The following is a 19,546-nucleotide window of genomic DNA, read 5'->3' on the forward strand; positions in this document are numbered from 1 at the left end:
AGTCCATTTCTTTGCATCCTGGCTAATATACCATGATAAAGCATCACCCTTCAAACTACTCATGAACAGCTTTATGCGAATCTTCTCGTCCCTTCCGACTCTTACCGGCTTATCACAATACATTTTGAGATGGACCCTGGGATCACCTGTACCGTCGAATAGTTCAAACTTGGTAGGATTGTACCCTTCCGGGAGCTCAACATCTGGCTGAACACAGAGATCTTCGTAATTTAACCCTTCAACACTTTTGTTACCTTCGAAATCTTGGACCCGGCTAGTCAACTTCTTGATCTCAGCGGCCAAATTCTGAATAAGGGAACTCTTGTCATCTGTCTCGATTGTACTGGCGATTGGCTGACTGTAATGTGGCATGGTGTCCACAAAGATTGGAGTGTTATGGTCTTTTATGGTATTTTGTGTTTTAGGAACGTGCAGTGGAGTGTTGTTGCAGGTGTTGCGGGTTTGGGCATGAGCGGGTTGTGCTGGTGGTGTAGTATGGTTCTGGTTGTTGGCATCAGCAGCGGCAAGAGTGATTGACAAACTTGACAGGTTTCGAACTTGTTCCAATTCTTCTCGAAATCTCAGCAAAGTTTGCTCAAGATGAGCAGCAGTTTCCTTAGTGATTGAAGCGTTCTGAGAGGTTTCCTCGATTTCCTTTCTAGCACTTGTATCTCCCATTTTGCCTTTGTTCCTGTTTCTGGTAGGACTTGGAGGAGGAGGAGGTGGAGGACCCTTGGATCTTGTTGAGTACGCTGATGGTGCCAGAATGCACGAACTAACCTTTGGAGAGGGGAATAAAAATAATAAAAGAAAAAAAACAAAAAGGTAAAAAGTTAGCGCGGATTCTGATAAATAATATTGCAATATTTAAACACATTGTGCTGGAATATAAATCGCTTGCTAATTTGGGTGCCTCATTGTGCCCGAGGTAAGCCTAGCGAAAAATTAAATTTGGAGAACTTATAATGCTAAATGCCTCATTTTATTGATAAAAATAAGACGAGTCAAAAACAACTGAATAATAAAAGATGTCACTAATGGCCAGCGGCCTTATTACATTTAAGAAAGCACAAGAGTAAAAATCCTAACTACTTGGTCCCTGAAGAACCTTCCTCAGGTTGAATGTTCTCGTTGATCAGATCCTCTATCTCGCGCAGATTTTCCAGTAAAAATGCCTTTGCCAGACGTTCTCCTTCGCTTCCCTCAATGTTTTGACAGTCGATGACTCTTTTCCCCACTTTCCCTTCCTATTCCAGCAAGCTGTACTCCAGGTATTCTAGCTTCTCACTAGCCTTGGTGACTCTCTCTTTCCATTCGTTGATTTGGTTACTTGATGGGAGGTTCCTCCCACATAAAGCTCCTAAAACATGGTCCCTAAATGCAGTAGCAATTTGTATAACAGGTTGTTAATTAATCGTGATTACAAAGTGAGTATAATAACGAGTTGAAAGTAAAAGAGCCTAAAACAGGATTTCTAATCATGTGAGATGCATGTCCTATGCAGGATATCTATTGCACAAATAAGTAAGTAAAACCCTATAGACATGTTCTCTACCCATTAACCAAGCATGCATAATCCCACCCAATTTTAATATAGCCCCAATTATTCATTACAGGTTATTACAGACGAAGTAATCAGATTACAGTAGCGAAGAGTAGAAAAATAAGAACCTATTCTATAGGGAGCCTTCAACCAGGCCCAAGTCTCCAATCCTCACTTCTTTCGAGGTTTCACAACCTTTACCAAGGTTTGGGTGCGACAAAGCTCCCTAAAGGCCCATTTGGACCCTTGGCCAATACCAGGCACCCAAAACAAATTAACAAGACAAGTGCAAGTGTGGAATTACCAGCCTTGTCCATCAAAGTTCAGTGGGTACTCAAGGTACCAAAAGCAATGGTTACACTAAGGTGGCTGACCCTAAACTTGTAAGAGTAGTGAGATAGTGATGGAGTTTCAAAAGATTGAATTGAAAAGCAGTTTGAAACAGAAGATACAATGTCAGGTAAGCACAAACAGGGGCAGATGAGAAGGGGACAAGTAATTCACGAGTGAGAACACAGTTATACAAACATCAAAGAGAAGCACTTCAACACCTAAACAATCAGGCAGGTTTCAACGAAAGAGGTCAGAACTTCATGCTGATAACTACACTTGGGTCAGGGCATAAGGAAAGACATGCACGAGACATATAAGGGGAGTAATGGGCATGCCAGATTAAGATAGTCATGTTAATCAACATAGAAGCATGCTAATTGCAGCAAGAACAACAAAAGCATAAGTAGAAACATACGAGAAACAAAAGGAAGTGCAATACCCAATAGAAAACATATTGCTTTGAAGCTGTAAATCAAATAGGAGACATACCAGTTGAAGGCAAAGTAATGCAGGACAGTAGTGAGTTATAATATGCAAAGTGGTGAAGTGAGCAGCAATATAGAGAGTGTGCAGCGATAGTAGTGAAGTGAGCAGCAATATAGAGAGCAATGGAACAATGAAGCAGCCTGAAACTCAGCCTGAGTTTCAAGCTAGTTTAGCAGCCAGTAGTCACAAGGGGAGAGAGATTGTGTGAAACAAAGAGAGAGTACTGAATTACTTCATTTGTGTAAGAGATAGTTCAGAAATTGATTCCCCCCTTCTATGCTAAAGAGAAGGTAGAATATATATAGTTTTCAAATAAGTGAAAAATAAGGTAACACATATAGACTGATTATAATTATAGAGAGAAAACCTATTAGAATCAATTAAAACTCAAATTGCCTTCAATTAGGGAGTCACAGCTCAAACAGTAAAGAAAAATGCATCAAATAAGGAAGGTACAACATAATTACAAGTAAGGAAAGTAAATAAGTATATAGTGTGCATATAAACAGACTGATTTTGAAAGCAATTAGTTAAGGAAAATCACGGGTGAGATGGAAAATCACAGGGAATCATCCTTAAGTAAGGAAAGCATCTCACAATCAAGGAAACAATTCAAATCAGTGGAGCATCTCCAAGGAAATCATATACGGATAATCAGGGATTCAAAGAGATGCACAGAAATATTTAGAATAACAATTAGACCTGTAAACACAATAGGTGTGAAAATCAGAGAACACTAAGCGAGAAGATCACAGTTTCAACACAAGACAAGAGCCCTAATAGAAACTTAAAGCATGGAACTCGGATTAACTAGAAAACCACACAAACAAGCTCATAACACAAACATAAAAAAATAATATAGGCATAAGCACATAATACTCAAAAAGAAGCAGAAGATATAGTGATTTTTGAAAGGGGTTCGGAAACCCTAGCTTTTGAGAAAAGAACAAAACGTTTAAAATTTGAGAATCAGGCAGAAGGTAGTGTAAACCACAAAAGGATAAGTTAAAAATGCTTTTAAAAAGATAAAGATCGAGAGACCTAGGCGTAAATTAGGGTTTTTTTGCAATAAATCAGTGAGGTAAGGAACCTGGCTGTGAAACTCGTTAATAATGGCGTTCATAGTGCCATCGGACTGAAAACCATCGAAGAAAAGGCTGGAGATAAGCCAAGCAAGGCTTCCAGTGACCATCTTGCATGGTGGAAGTCTCTAGAGCCTCAAAACTTAGAGAAGATCAGCGATACACAGCTCCATGGCGACTGGTGGTCGAGAGAAGTGAGGACGGAGCATGGCCGGAGAGGCAATGAAGCTCGTCGGAGAAGGAGGAGAGAACCAGAGGGTTCTAGAGAGAAGGAGGAGATGAAGATACCAAGAGAGAGACCGGTCTCTATGAGAAATGAGGGGTCAAAGGGGGGTCGTTTGATTTAATTTGGGAAATAGAATCTGGGCCGTTGATCTCATTTGATCAACGGCTCAAATCAGATCAAGGATGGATCGGGTAAATTAATTGGATATGGGTCGGGTAATCTAGGAATACGGGTTGGGGTTGAAATTGAGGGTGCAATTTGGGCTACAATTGAAATAAAAAGGGACTGCAATTTAAATAGCCAATTTTCCTCGTTTTGATTTTATAAAAATAGTAAATAGTGTTTAAAATCAAATTAAAAATACCGAGTTAATAAGAAATGCATAATTATTAATTTAAAAATATTAGAAATGATTTTGTGATTACGAATGCTATTAAATCGAGAAATAGGCTAAAATTGCAATTTCATGCAATTTTAGTTTAAAATACCAAATGGACTTGTAAAATTATGCAAAAATCATGTAAATTATATTTTGTGTAAATGCGAGAATAAAATAAATTATTCGCCAAAATGACGAGTTTTTTGGGAATAATTATTGGTTTTTTTTATAGTGCAAAATAGGCCATAAATTGGTTTTAAAAATCTTTAAAAATTTGGGAAAATACCAAAGCCTTTGGGCGTGCTTGTATATGCATACATATGCTATTTTGAAAGTATTTTGAGTATAAAAATACATAGGGAAAATTGGGTATCAACACTACCACCAGATCTTAATGGATGAAGAAGACGCAGAAAAGACAGCATTCATCATGCCATGGGGAACGTACTGCTATCGGGTCATGCCATTTGGTTTGAAAAATGCCGGGGCAACCTACATGAGGGCAATGACGACCATATTCCATGACATGATACACAGGGAGATCGAGGTTTTTGTGGATGATGTGATTGTAAAGTCTAGAAAGCAGTCTGACCATGTCAGAGATCTGAGAAAGTTCTTCCAAAGGCTTTGCAAGTACAATCTCAAGCTCAATCCTGCAAAATGCGCGTTCGGTGTTCCGTCTGGAAAGTTGTTGGGATTCATAGTCAGCCGACGAGGTATTGAATTAGACCCATCAAAGATCAAAGCTATCCAGGAGTTGCCGCCCCCAAAGAACAAGACTGAGGTGATGAGTCTATTGGGAAGATTGAATCACATCAGCAGGTTTATTGCTCAGCTCATGACAACTTGTGAGCCCATCTTCAAACTGTTAAAGAAAGATGCTGCGGTTAAGTGGACATATGAATGTCAGGAAGCATTTGATAGGATAAAGGGTTACTTGTCAAACCCACCTATGTTGGTCCCAGCAGAACCAGAGAGACCTTTGATTCTGTATTTGACAACCTTTGACAATTCATTTGGATGTGTGTTAGGACAGCATGGCATCACTGGCAGGTAGGAGCAGGCCATATATTATCTCAGCAAGAAGTTCACATTTTACGAGGTTAAGTACACTCAACTTGAGAGGAAGTGTTGTGCCCTAACTTGGGTAGCCCAGAAGCTGAAACATTATTTGTCCTCTTATACTACTTACCTCATCTCTCACTTGGATCCGTTGAGGTATATCTTCCAGAAGCCCATGCCCATGGGAAGGCTCGCAAAGTGGCAGATCTTGCTCACAGAATTTGACATTGTCTATGTGACTAGGACTGCAATGAAAGCACAAGCATTGACCGACCATTTGGCTGAGAATCCTATGGATGAAGAATACGAACCTTTGAGGACTTACTTCCCTGATGAAGAGGTAATACACATTGATGAGTTGGAACAGATTGAAAGGCCATGATGGAATCTTTTCTTTGATGGTGCTGCTAACATGAAAGGTATTGGAATAGGAGCGGTACTTGTTTCTGAAACAGGGCATCATTACCCTATTACAGCACAGCTTCGGTTCTACTGTACTAACAACATGGCGGAATACGAGGCATGCATTTTCGGTTTGAGGATGGCTATGGATATGGGTGTCCATGAAGTCTTGGTCTTGGGTGACTCGGACCTTCTAGTACACCAGATTTAGGGAGAATGGGAAAAATAGGATTTAAAACACATACCGTACCGGCAATGCTTGCATGATCTTTGTCAACGATTTCAATCAATAGAGTTCAGGCATATTCTTAGGATCCACAATGAGGTCGCCGATGCTTTGGCCACTCTGGCGTCAATGTTACATCATCCGGATAAGGCTTATGTTGACCCGTTGCATATTCAGGCCCGTGATTGGCATGCTTATTGTAACATGGTGGAGGAAGAGCTCGACGGGAAGCCTTGGTTTAACGATATCAAGGAATATATCCGAAGAGGAGTATATCCGGTACAAGCCACATGTGATCAAAAGAGAACAATTCGTCACTTGGCAAGTGGATTTTTCTTCAGTGGAGGAGTTTTGTACAAAAGAACTCCAGATCTTGGGTTGTTAAGATGTGTAGATGCCAGATAGGCCGCGACTATCATGACCGAAGTACATTCTGGAGTCCGTGGACCGCACATGAGTGGGTATGTGCTGGCAAAGAAGATCCTCCGGGCAGGTTATTATTGGCTCACCATGGAGCGAGATTGTATCAGTTTTGTGCGTAAATGTCATCAGTGCCAAGTGCATGGAGATTTGATTCATTCTCCACCATCTGAATTACATACAATGTCCGCACCATGGCCTTTTGTTGCTTGGGGAATGGATGTCATTGGACCAATTGAGCCAGCATCATCCAACAGGCACAGGTTTATTCTGGTGGCCATCGATTATTTCACCAAGTGGATGAAGGCTAAAACATTCAAGTCTGTAACCAAGAAGGCGGTGGTTGATTTTGTGCATTCAAATATCATTTGCCAGTTTGGGATACCAAAGGTGATCATTACAAACAATGGGGCTAATCTCAATTAATGAAAGAGGTATGTCAGCAGTTCAAGATTACACATCGCAATTTTACCCCATACCGCCCTAAGGCAAATGAAGCAGTTGAGGCGGCCAACAAGAACATAAAGAAAATACTTCGGAAAATGGTAGAAGGTTCTAGGAAGTAGCATGAAAAGCTGCCATTTGCATTGCTGGGTTACCGCACTACTATCCGTACTTCAGTAGGAGCGACTCCTTATTTGTTGGTGTATGACACTGAAGCAGTGATACCCGCAGAAGTGGAAATTCCATCCCTTCGAATTATTGCGGAGGCTGAGATCGATGATGAGGAGTAGGTCAAAACTTGCTTAGAACAATTGAGTTTGATCGATGAGAAGAGACTGGCAGTAGTATGTCATGGCCAGTTCTATCAGCAGAGAATGACAAGAGCATACAACAAGAAGGTGCGTCCACGGAAGTTTGAAGTTGGTCAGTTAGTACTGAAACGCATTCTTCCTCATCAAGTTGAAGCAAAAGGAAACTCTGCCCCAAATTGGCAGGGGTCGTTCGTTGTGACTAGAGTGTTGTCCAATGGTGCATTGTATTTGACAGATGTAGAAGGAAAATGTGTAGAAATGGCTATCAATTCTAATGCAGTCAAGAGATACTATGTATGATTTTTGTCTTTGATTGTACTTGTCTGTATTTGGCCTGTCTCAAATATTGAAATGATGAAGGCATTTTGTTCTGCTATCTAAACACTTTATCCTTTGTCACCACTTATTAAGCCCTATTTGTTTTCTTTCATACCCCTCATTCGGAATCAATAGCAAATATCAGAAACACAAGCGTAAAGATAAGTAAAGAAAAGAGAGAAAAAGAGAAAGGAAAAAGAAATGAGAAAGAAAAGAATGGAAAGAGAAAGAAAAGAATTGAAAAGAAAAAGAAAGAAGAAAAAAGAAAAAAAAAGAAAGAAAAAAAAAAAGAAAACACAGCAAAAGGAAAAACAAAAGAGTAAAAGAAGAGAAAGAAAAGGAGAAGAAAAATCACAAAAAATAAAGTAATTCCTTTGTCATGAACTACGTTCGACCTGATTCCTTTTAAGGATACGTAGACAGCCTCACGGTTCGGTCCCATCAAAATAAAAATCCAAAAGCCTCCAAACAAGAAACTGGGGCAGAAGTTGTGGTTGTTATCAGAAATATAATTCTGAAGGTTGTAAATTTGAACCCAATCAAATTGTTTTGAGCTTTTTATACCCTTCCTTTCTAAACCCATCCGAAAGCCTACATTACGGTCCAAAGAAAGACCTTCTGATCAGTCTTCGAGAGATGCCAAGTCAAGCAAGTGGAGGTGATTCATATCAAGGGCAACACTCTGGTCCAAAGAGGGAAAAAAATTCAAAATGAGAGAGTCTTATTGGTGAAAACCTTCACGGGAACCGTAAGGCAACGGAAGCTGAGAGAAATCAAAATGAGAGAGTTTTATTGGTGAAAACCCTCACGGGCACCTTAAGGCGAATGTGAGTTGACAGATGAAGGAATGAGATAGGTCTGATGGTGAAAACCTTTCAAGGCACCACAGGACGAACAAGGTCGGGGTTTGAGGTGATGAAATCAGGTTATGGAAATTCTGAGGCAACAAAGTACGACAACTAAAAGTTGATTGGTTGGACAGATTGGGCCGATTAATCCAAATTGCATGTCATGATCATTGGTGCCTGCTGTTCTGCTCAGATAAGTCTCTTTTCTTTTTCTCTTCAGATAGTCTTCCAATTTTGGACTTCCTTATCCTTAACTCTGAAAGTCATTGCATTTCATTTCTTTGGGTTTATTTCTCTAAGATGTTCCCAATGTCAGTTCTGTTTAAACAAATAAAAAGGACTTTCAAAGCTCACTACCAGCTTTAATATTGCAAAGCACAGTGCGTCCAGAGCATACCAAAGATAGCATGATGTAAAAGCGGATAAAATACCAGCAGGAGTTCCATCAGCAAAATGATTTGGTAATTTCATGGAGGATGCAGAGGTTCAGTCAAAGGGGTTAGAGATGTGAAGCAACGGTTCGGGGATAGAACACTCGGGTCATTCAAGTTATGGGTTTTTGAAAGTCAGTCAGAAAGTCAATTGGTTCAAGACCAGTTCTGGGAAGCCAGTCAAAACAAAACAATGCCGCGAAGACACATTCATCAAGAATGCCATCAACTAACCACCACATTTTAAAACTGACAAAATTTTTCTTTGATTGAAACAGGGGCAAGAAATTTCGACTGTTTCAGAAAAACCATCCGTAGAGAAAGGCAGTCAGCAAACAGGTTTGATTTTTGATTTTCAGTCCCCTCCTAGAAAATGGGACCTAGTTTAAAGTTCAGAAATAGCATAATCTAGCATAAATGTACCCCAAAAGGAGTATAAGTTAGCTTATGAGTTTGCATGTTTGAGATAGAATTCAATTAGGAGTTTCCAGGACCCTCCTGAATAATGGGACCTAGTTTTAAGATTTTCCATTAGATCACAAGATGTATCATAAGCTCTGTCGTATGGTAATATAATTCAGTCGTAAAAGCGTTTTTTAGGACAAGATTTGATTTTGAGTTTCAGGACCCTCCTGGATAATGGGGTGTAGCTTTATGACCCTCTTAGATAACAAGATTTAGCAGAAGTCACACGTTTAGAAGATATAACTTAGATTTAAAATTGTCGTTTAGGTAAGAATTGTCAGGACCCCCCTGGATAATGGGACCTAGCTTTCGAATTCTTAGTAATATTGGTAGAATGATTCAGTTCAACACTCACCCATGTGCCCAGCTACCAAACGGGGGTAGAAATTTCTCTACTTTATCTGTTTTGTCTATTTTTAAATCAGGAACCCGCCTGGAGAGCAGGGAATACTTTCAAGCGCAGCAGTCAGGATCCCGCATGGAGAACAAGGGAGTACAATTTAAGTTTAACCTCCAAATCCTCTGTTTTATCTATTTTGAAATCAGGAGCCCGCCTGGAGAGCTGGGAATACACTCAAGTTTAGCAATCAGGAGCCCGTCTGGAGAGCAGGGAATATGTTTCGAGTTGAAGTCAGGAGCCCGCCTGGAGAGCAGGGAATACGTTTCAAGTTGAAGTCAGGAGCCCGCCTGGAGAGCAGGGAACACATTTCAAGTCGAAGGCAGGATGCCCGCCTAGAGAGCAGGGAATACATTCAAGCGCAGCAGTCAGGAGCCCACCTGGAGAGCAGGGAATACATTTCAAATTGCTGTCAGGACGCCCGCCTGGAAAGCATGGAATACTTTCAAGTTTAGCAGTCAGGAGCCCGCCTGGAGAACAAGGGAGTACAATTCAAGTTTTGGTTCTCAAAATTCTTTGATATTCGGCAATGTGATTTGTTTTACACTTACACATGGGCCCACATACCCGAACTGAGGTAGAAAATTTTCTTTGTTTTGTCTATTTTGCTGAAGTCAGGAGCCCGCCTGGATAGCATGGGAATACATTCACGTTTAGAAGTCAGGAGCCCGCCTGGATAGCATGGAAATATATTCACGTTTTGGAGTCAGGAGCCCGCCTGGAGAGCATGGGAATACATATCAAATTCAGCAGTCAGGCATCCACCTGGGGAAAGGGAAAACATCTCAGATTACAATTCAAGGCAGTAACAAATGGATTTCACCAGGAGAATATAAGTCAATAGGGCAACAAGAACCACTGGAGCAAGTCTGAACTTATAGATAGGATTTTGTAATGCATAGATCATAGTCTAGTCTAGCTTCTTTTTATCTTGGCATGGTGTAATAAGGGGATGCAGTAAGCAGTAGCAACAACATCAGCAACAGTGAAACCATAACTTCATGGTAGTACCAGCTACCAAAACTTCCTGAACTACACTGACCTGATTCCTTTTTAGCCAAAGATATGTAGGCAACCTCGGAGAAGGGTGCGGTCAAATCTTTCAAAAATGCTTCCCACGGAGTATTCAAACGGGAAAAAATCGCTCGTATCTGCTCACTTTATCTTTGCACGAAACCTCTTTGTGTTTCCGGGCAAAAAGGGGCAGCTGTGAGCACGTGATTTTGCCCTATATGAATTACTCCCATAAATTCAAAACAAAATAATTTATTTCAGTGTTTGCAAGTTTGTGGATTTTCGTGGCATTTTTGGTTAATTGTTTGCATTTTCGTTTGTGCATTTTAATTAGTGAAAAATACAAAAAAATAAATAAAATATATGTTGCATTTGCATTAAGGATTTAATTCTACATTTTCGGATTAATTAACAAATTAGTTGTTTTATAAAAATGGGGAAAAATCACAAAAATAGTTTGTTTTGCACTTTTAATTTTAGTTTCGAATTTTGGTAGTTTTTCCTTGGATTTGGTTTTTAATTATTTATGGTAAATGTTGTTTAGAGTTAATTAATGTAATAGGATAATTTGATTAGTGATTAATTTTAGGTTTATTTTTAATCTTAATTTAAAAAGAAATTAGAAGAAAAAAAAATTAAAAAAATTGAAAATGAAAAGGAAAGGGGAATAAGAGCAAATTCAGTTATGGGCCAAATTTACCCCAAGCCCAAACCCTCAGCACCAGGCACCCGTCCAAAATACCCTTTACCTAGCCCAAACCCACGTCCAACCCGGTCCGGTTTCCCCCCAACCAAACGGCGTCGTTTCGTTAAGCTTTGATCTGAGTCATTGATCGTGCCTAGATCCAACGGACCAGAACTGGCCCTTCCCCCTGTATAAAAGTGTCTGAACCCTCAGACCCCCACCCCCATTTCCTGAGCCCAAAGCCTAATCCCCTCTCTGCAATCACCGCCCCTTTCCATCGTGGCTCCGCCGTATGGAAATCGCCTCACGGTGGCGGAGCACTTCCAAATCCATCCAAATTTCAACCAGACAACCCCCATCGTCCCCTCTTTCCAAATCCATACTCCATTACCCTCGAATATTGCCCTAGTTCCTCGAATCTTAGATCAGAAATGAAACCCAAAAATCCCAAGTCAAGTTTTGGTGAAATTTCGTGTTGAATCCGATTTTATTCGTGTGTTCTTCGTAAGAACGCACGATTAACATCAGATTTGTCCAAAAAATCGAGGATCTGAAGACCCAGGCCCCCTCTTTCATTTTCTGAACCTTTCTTAGGTATTCTTCTTTTCTTCTCTTGGTTTAATCTGTTCTTCGTTTGTTTTTCAGTTTTCTGTCCCTTCTCCTATTCTTGAATCATCCTTCATTTGTTCCGGAGTTTATTTATTCATGCATGAGCAATTGGAGTCTTGTTTTTAGTTAGTATAGTTAGGCTGTAATCAGATTAGTTTTAAAACTGTTAGTTTGGTTAAGTTTAGTTAGTAAATCATTTAGGCTAAATTTTTAATTGTCCTGTGTTATTTGGTGTTTACAACCTGTTAATTAGATAATTGCTGGTTGGGCCAAATAGATTTTTGATCTTCATGGTTGGGTTTTGGGTGTATTCCGGCTCATTTGGGGCTGAACATTTTGGGCAAATTGATCCATGGCCCATTCGGTCTGTCTAGTATATTAACAGGGGTTCAGGGGCAACTTGGGAAGTCTAGGTGGGGGTAGTCTAGGGAATTGACATAAGGAATCTTTAGTGTAACTGATTTGGAAGGTTTTAGTGAGGGTTTCTCTGTGAATTTCAGACTTTTAACAATATAACTTGAGTAACAAGCCAATAAGTGAAGGACTTTTAAGCTAAAAGAAGATTTAAAAAGGGAATAAAAAGGTAAAAAATAAATCTGCAAGGCTGCCATAGTAACTTGCCTATAAAGGCACCATTTCTTGCCTTTCAAGGTAGACCCAAGAGTGATTTGAGGAGTTGAAAATTCAGAAAACAAAAACAGCTATAAATTCCAATATAATCACTGTTCCTTTGCATTTCATCTGTGAATGTTAAAGTCTTCGATTTTTTTTTTGAAACAAATTCTGATTCACCTGGGGTTAGAAATGGCTTGAGTTTGGTTTAAAAGTTTGGTTCGAAGTCTGCTAGACTCTTGTTCAATTGAAATTATTTTCTCTGGAGTACTGCACAGTATTTCTGGGTTGGAAACTGGTTTCACTAGTTATTTCTACTACTGCCTTATACTAAATTACTACTGATCCTTCACCTTCTATTTCTTTCCATCCTCAGGTACATGTTTCTATACTTTACTTAATGTAGAAGTTGGACTTGGGAATTAAAAATGGAAATCAAGGGCTGTGATTCATAGCCATAGCATCTGTGGTCATAGTTAGCTCTTTTGGTGTTATCTTCGAGTTATGTCTCTTGTTTTTTAAATATGTAACTAGAAAACTGATATTCAATGCATCATATATTGGTTTCCAAATTGGATAAAGCTTTTGGGATGCAGTCATTATGTGTTGCTCATTTTTATTTAAGATTTGGATTCAAAATTGTATAAATATGACGTGATTCAGGCTGTTCTGGATTTTTTTAAATGTGTATTAGATGAGTTATCAAGTTTGTTGTAATATGGATCTCTTATGCAAGTTGGGCTAAGGGACAATACTATAGTGTCTGAACTTGATTCGTATGCATGGCTGCTCGTTTACATCAGGAATTTGGACATGTTTCTTGGTTTTCTTTAAGATCCAGTTTAAGTTTGTCTTTAGGCTTAGCTTAGTTTTTGTTTTAGAACCTTAGTTTTTTTTTTATATCTTGGTCTGCCATCTTCAATCAAAGTTTTGAGATAGTCAAGGTCTATTTCTAATCTGAGTTTTTATATCTTAGTCTTTCATCACTTGTTTTGGAATTCAAGGGATGCATTTGTGTTCTTGAAGAACTATGATTCAAACAGTGAGTTTATGGTTTGACAAGTTACAAATCTCTCTAAGTTATGTAAGGCTTTCATTGTCGCTGGCAAGGTCATAATTGTGATTCGAACTTCATGTAGTATGCTTATAATTTATCCTATTTGAAATTGGGATGTGAATTCTTATCCTTGTTCAGTGTTTAGTCTTTTCTTTTAGAAAATAATGATCATTGGGTGTGCTGCATTTCTGGGTTCTATGTATACCAACTAGTCATCTGCCAATCAGGTTGTTGGGCCCAGCTGACTTTTGGGCCTGGTCCTTGTTAAGCTTTTGTAGTTTAATTATTGATATTAATGTTTCACAAGTAGGGGTGGTTCAACTCCTGAAATCCCAATGCCCCTTTCCCTTCCTCTAGTGATCACGTGTCTCGGCCTTAAATCACATTAATTCAATTAGTTGCCGTAATTAACTTGAGATGAGCCATACTAGATAACACAAATAGCTTATGGCCCTACAAAATTTAGTCTGAATTTCTCTTTTTAAAATTGGAATTGAGGTGCACCATGCCGGATAAAATCTTAAAATACACGGCCCTCTATTAATTCTTGTGATTTCGATGTAAACAACAAATATTTGTAGTTTGCTTTAGGCCCATTTTATATACCATCGTGATTGTGTATACGTTCGCGTAATATAATTATGATTTTAAAAAGACTAATTCGGAGTATGTGTTTGCGCAACTTCGACTAAATTTTCTTAATAATAATAAAGTGTCATTAATTGTGGACACGTTAGCGTGACACGATTTTTGACACGCCAAACAAACGGGTACACGTACGCGTGACTTGTTTCAAGATGTTTTCTTAATTAAAAGAGGTAAAAGCACATGGGTTCTAAAATTAGTAATTAAATAATTTTAATAAGCAAAGTATGATCAAAGTGACCGTGCTAGAACCACGGAACTCGAGAGTGCCTAACACCTTCTTCCGGGTTAACAGAATTCCTTACCCGGATTTTTGTGTTCGCGGACTGTAGAATAGAGTCGATTTCCTCGATTCGGGATTTTAAACCGGTAACTTGGGACATCATAAATTATCCCAAGTGGCGACTCTGAATTTTAAAATAATCCCGTTTCGATTGTCACTTAAATTGGAAAAAACTCCCTTATATACCCCTTTACGGGGTGTAGGTAAAAAGGAGGTGTGATAATGGTCTTTTATTTTTTAGGGTGTACCTGTCCTAGACGGACCCAACCCCTGTGTCGAGTCCCCTAAGCCAAGTGCAGATGATGCAAACAAGCGTTCCTACTAGGGATCTGGCATGAAGCTGAGTTATTCTAGGTTCAAAACCTGGGTATGTGTTCTACACTGTGTACCCGAGCAGACAACTCGAGCCGGGGAGGGGGCTACGTACCGGGAACCAAAAAGTCATCCAACTTAGTAACTTGTCCGAGCCTCTTTCTTATTTCAGGGTATGACACTAACAAAATAGGGAGTCTCAACCAGCGAGCACATCGCTGAAGATGGGAAGAGAAGGGTTTCGTAGCAATTTATATATAGTTCAGATAATATCAAAACGGTAAAAGCAACATTTAGCACATTAGGCCCATTCATGTAATAAAATCAGATAATAGATAAAACCAAATACAACAATTCATCTAAGCTCGAATTCTGAACCTTGAACCAGAGATTCTGGGTTCTATTCCCCAGTGAAGTCGCCAGAGCCGTCACACCTCCTTTTTTTCTACACCCCTGGAAAGGGAGTATAAAGGAGTTTTTCCAATTAAAGGACAATCGAAACGGGATTATTTCACTTAAAGATTCAGAGTCGTCACTTGGGATAATTTTATGGTGTCCCAAGTAACCAGTTCAAATCCCGAATTGAGGAAAGAATTGACTCTATTTTACAATCCGCGAACACAAAAATTCGGGTAAGGAATTCTATTAACCCGGGAGAAGGTGTTAGGCATTCCCGAGTTCCATGGTTCTAGCACGGTCGCTCAACTGTTATTTTTGGCTCAATTATTTGATTTTAAAAACACTTTTAGACCTATGTGCATTTTAGCTTTAAACTGCTTCTAATCATTTTAAGGAAGATTTTAACGTCATCTAAAACACGTCTTTGGACCACGCCACATGAAATGCACCCGCAGTCCGAGACACATTTTATTTAACGTTGCTAAGATTTGGATTTGGGTCACATGAAATGCACACCCGAGTTTAGGAAAGTAAATTATTAAAATACGCGCCTAAAGCAACTACGCTTTTGCAGTTTGCGAGGGCCATGAATTTCGCTAAATGGCACGCCTCAATTTCTAAGGATAAACAAAATTAATTAAGTGAGGGTCGTGCATTTTAAGATTTTGTTCGGCACGACACACCTCGAAATATTAAAAGAATTATTCCTAATTAGGCTTATAAAACTAATCTGTCAACCCTTTTAAATAACAAACACATTCTTAATTCTAACTTAACGGGCGCTAAAATAACAAATCAACCAGTTCTAACCACGTTCCCTCAGCAACACGTAAATCCCACTGGGAATCAAAGAATTTGCCAACCAAACTCTTTAAAGCACAATCTCACCTATGTAGATTTAACTCTAAATCTTGATTTCACTTAGCTTCAACTACCACAAATTTGGGAAAAATATGACAGGAACTACAAATTAATTTCAACCATTAAAACCATCCCAACATAGATTGAACAAAAACATACCAACAATAACGAGAAGAACAAAAACAAAACAGCAACCAAATTCTCAATGCGCACATTGACTTCATACGTTACAACCGTGTTTCGTGGAAATTACAGTGAACTCAAATGAAGCTACCAATAAACAACTTTTGAATACACCATCGTGGAAGAGAAAATCTCATCACTGAAGCTTCCAAATAAATTATAGCAAAATGTAAAGGATAACAGTGGAAAGAATGCACCTGAAATGAATATTTCAACCTCTCAAATGTTCAACAGTTACACGAGAAAAAATGAAATAGTGGCTACAATGGAACTCGAATCAGATAGTAGCTCGGACGGAACCTCAAACGGACTTCGACCAGACCTCGAAACTTGTCGGACTCTCGCCGAATTCAACTCGACTGAGCTTGGATGAAAATTTTGGACGTCACAAGGGCTGGTCTATGCCAGAGTTCGATCGTTGCTTATTTTTTGGTGATTTGCCGGAGTTTCTCAGCCATGGCTGTCGCTTGATCTTTTAGGGTGCTGGTCGTTTTTTGGTTAGGAAGCTGATGAAGAATCAGAACGGATAGAGGGTCTGATTTGGTGTGGAGATGAGGCTGTTGATGGGTGTGTTGAGAGGTGAGCTCTGTTGGTGTTTGGAGGTGGGGTGCGACGAGGAAGGTGAAGCTCCGGGGGGGGGGGATTCGTGTCTTGTAAAGTTGCGCTCCTCTTAGGCGTTGTTTTATGTTCTTCAGCTCATTGTAGGTGTTCCTCCAGGTATAGAGTTTAGGGTGTAGCTATATAGGAAATGTTTTAGGTTTAGGGGTATGTGTTTTGTGTTATTGGGCTTTGAAATTTGGCCAAAGACTAGATAAAAAACTACAAAGTTCATAAAGACGGGATAAACCAATCCGACACTAATTCCTCCTTCTAAACTTATATACAATTATAATATAAAAATATAAAACTAATTTTATGATTAAACTAAACTATATTAAGGCATGAAACTATTTTTGGTGTTTTCAAAATTATATAGAAATAAAAACAAGGTACAATTTTTGTATATTTTTATTTAAATTTATAAAAGATATATAAACTAAAAGTGACTAAAAAAAGGAGAATTATTTTTGGTAATTTTCATTTTTCTTGTAATAAAATAAGGTAAGAGAGTCAAAATGAGTTGAAATAGCTATATTAGGCCTAAACTAAATACATACAAGCTAAAATATATAAAATCTTGGGGAGGGTCAAAAATCACATGTCTACAAGAAGCATGTGATGTGTAGTGAGTTTCTTTTATATGGGATCAAATGGAAAAGTTCTTGGCCGGTTGAGTACATAGTTGCTTGTAGCTCGGAGTGGACTATGAAGTTCTTATGATTATCATAGGATATCATGGTATATGCAGTACGTTATGTAGGGTTGAGATTTGCGTGTATAAGGTCGCGATTCAGTTTTGAAATGAAGGTCATAAATTCTTAGGCATCACGGACGGTTCCAGATGACGAGATCACTGATTGGTGTGGATTGATGAGGGTACACATTTCAGAAAGGGCTATATGTTTGAGTTATGGACACTTCATTGGTATTGCGGAACTATCTTGTCTGATCGACTACTGATATTCGAAGTTTGCTTGGTGGCACAAGAGAATTTTTGGAGTACCCTCATGGAATGATCGAGTATTAGAGGTGTATTAGATATTCGGGCGGTGGAGTTAGGATCGGATATGGTGATTTGTGTGCTTTATGGACTTGGAGACTGGCAGTTCTCATAAACAGGTTATTTTGTGGTTGTGTACTGTAAAGATGTGGACAAAGCCAGTCAGATGTTGTACGTGCCATGATTCAGTCATTGTGAAGTTTCGGAATGGTATTGATATATTGTGGGTAACCAGAGTTGATTTGGGGTTCATTGGTAGGCCCAATATGTATGGGTGGTCTACATTGAGTCGGGTATGTTGACTCCGAACTGATATTGTTGAGGCACATTCGATTGTCATTGAGCTTATTCGTGTTCGTGGGGAGCTATGAGTTACCTTTCCGTGTTACTAGGCATTAGGATTTGCTGGTTATAGGCACATATGGTGCGGTTTTATTGGGGTCTCTCAGTGGAATTCGAGTGGAAATAGTATTGGGTATTGCTCGGTGGATGGCATATCGATTGTGTCCTTTCGGGTTTGTGTGATGTTATGTCATTTTCCTCGTCGTGGTTATGATGATTTGCTTTTGGTACTAGACATCAGATTGCGCGTGGTTGTTGATTTTGAGCATAACAACTCGAGGTGTTTCATGTGGACTAGTGTTTGGATAGGGTCGCGCATTGCAGCAAAGTTATGTCGAGGTATGATCTTTTGGGTTAGATTCGTGTGTTCTGGTTCTACGATGTGTGATGGGTTCTCAACATTTTGTGGTGGTAGTACAGGTGAGCTTGCGGTACAACTCTCTTATTTGAGTTATTTTTCCTTGATTTGAGTACACTTGGACTGTTTCTTATTGGTGCGCGGGTAGCACGGGTTGTGGCTTTAGATTGTATTGATGTGTCATGCCATTAGAGCAGTCGTGTTGGATGAGATAAGGACATTGGGATCTATAATGAATACTATCGGATTCGATTTCAGCATAATGGAAGGATAATATCGGGATTCAGCTTAGAAATTTACTATGGTCCTTTCCAAAGGAGAGGAAGCTTCATGAATGGTTGATCTGAGGAATGATTATGATTCTGCGTGTTTCTTTCATCACTGGAAGTATACGAAAGTGTTGGAATGAGACTTTAATTGGTAAGAGGTTTATTATCGGTATTCGGTTGTTGTGTGCAACTGTTATGATTAGAAGTTATCACTATGAGTGTCTGATTATGGGGTATATCATGTAATTGCATCTAGGATTGCAGATATGGTTTGATAAAGCTTGTTCGGACTTATTCAATGTATAGATGTGAGATTCTAATTTTATAGATAGTTTCGGAAGTGGAAAATTGGTTCTAACATTATAGGCTAAGGTGAATTGTAAAATTTTAGTTATGTTGTGTTATTGGACCTATATGGGATAGGGTTATGTGGGATCACCCCTTGGTATGTACATGGTAAGGTTACCCAGTGATTTGATAGTTTTCAAAACAACCCTGGGCACGTTCGAGGACGAACGTATGTTTAAGTGGGGGAGGATGTAACGACCCGACTGGTCGTTTTGAGCATTTGCACTTCGCTCACCAATTCTCGGGCATGACTAGTCCCGTATGATGTATTATGACCTATGTCAATCGTCGGTTTTGGTTTTCAGGATAATCGGAATAGATTTGGAAGAAAAATTCTCAGCTTGAAGCTTTAAATTTGAAAGGTTTGACCAAGTTTTAATTTTTTAGTATTCGATCTCGGATTTTAACTTCTATGATTTGGTTTGCTCCGTTAGGTGATTTTGTACTTGGGAGCGCATCCGGAATGTATTTTGGAGGTCCGTGGTAGATTTAGGCTCGAATTGGCGAAACTGGAAATTTGGCATTTTTCGGTCGGCAGTGGAAATTTTGATATCAGGGTCGGAATGGAATTCCGAAAATTGGAGTAGGTCCGTTGT

This window comes from Nicotiana sylvestris, chromosome 6 (assembly GCF_000393655.2).
Source record: "Nicotiana sylvestris chromosome 6, ASM39365v2, whole genome shotgun sequence".
Lineage (NCBI taxonomy): Eukaryota > Viridiplantae > Streptophyta > Magnoliopsida > Solanales > Solanaceae > Nicotiana > Nicotiana sylvestris.